The sequence below is a fragment of the Haplochromis burtoni genome, unplaced genomic scaffold, assembly GCF_018398535.1.
Source record: "Haplochromis burtoni strain Fernald_Lab_line unplaced genomic scaffold, NCSU_Asbu1 Contig_190, whole genome shotgun sequence".
Lineage (NCBI taxonomy): Eukaryota > Metazoa > Chordata > Actinopteri > Cichliformes > Cichlidae > Haplochromis > Haplochromis burtoni.
The window spans coordinates 107,066-107,772 of record NW_024582551.1 but is presented as its reverse complement, the minus strand read 5'-3'; positions in this window follow the sequence as shown (position 1 = coordinate 107,772).

The following is a 707-nucleotide window of genomic DNA, read 5'->3' as shown; positions in this document are numbered from 1 at the left end:
TACCGTTACCGACCGCTTCGCTCGTTCATGACAAACAGAATTCCTCTTCGGTCCATCTGTCTTGTATGTGCTTTATAACTGACAGCCATGAGAGAAGGCTTCAGGCACCGCAGCTGTTTCTTCCTGTTGTACACTAACTTCTGGCTACACACTGTAAACGTAACTGGAGCCGCACAGGGAGACTAAGTGCACAATGAGCTGGAACGACTTTGTGCTTGCAGGCCAAACAGGCTGGGAAAAAGGCCCTCACATCATGTGCTGAGAAGAGTTTAAAAAGGGGATGATGACCTTTAATGAAAGATTGATAGAAAGGGTGTGATTAAGGGTGGGTCTAACTTTTGATTAAGAAGTTCCTAGCCAAGGTGTGTGTACCATCCCTCACTTTTTCACTCAGATCCACTCCACACTGATCATGTCAGGGACACTCCTCACTTTTTATCACTAAAACATGGTTTATGATGCTTCGTCTCTTCAGTGGCACTTGTGCTTTCTTTTTCTAAATCTCAGATGAAACATTGGAGTTTATCAGCCGCTGTTAAGCCAAACTCGCCTCCATCTCCTGATTAATCGCAGGAATGTTCTAGTTACAAATGACTTCTGTTACTCAGTGAAATCCTACAAGCAGTTGGAGACATCCGTCCAAAACAACAGTTTCAGATAAAAAGGTGCAAATATGTTACTCTTGTCCCGATGATCTCAGTCAGTCG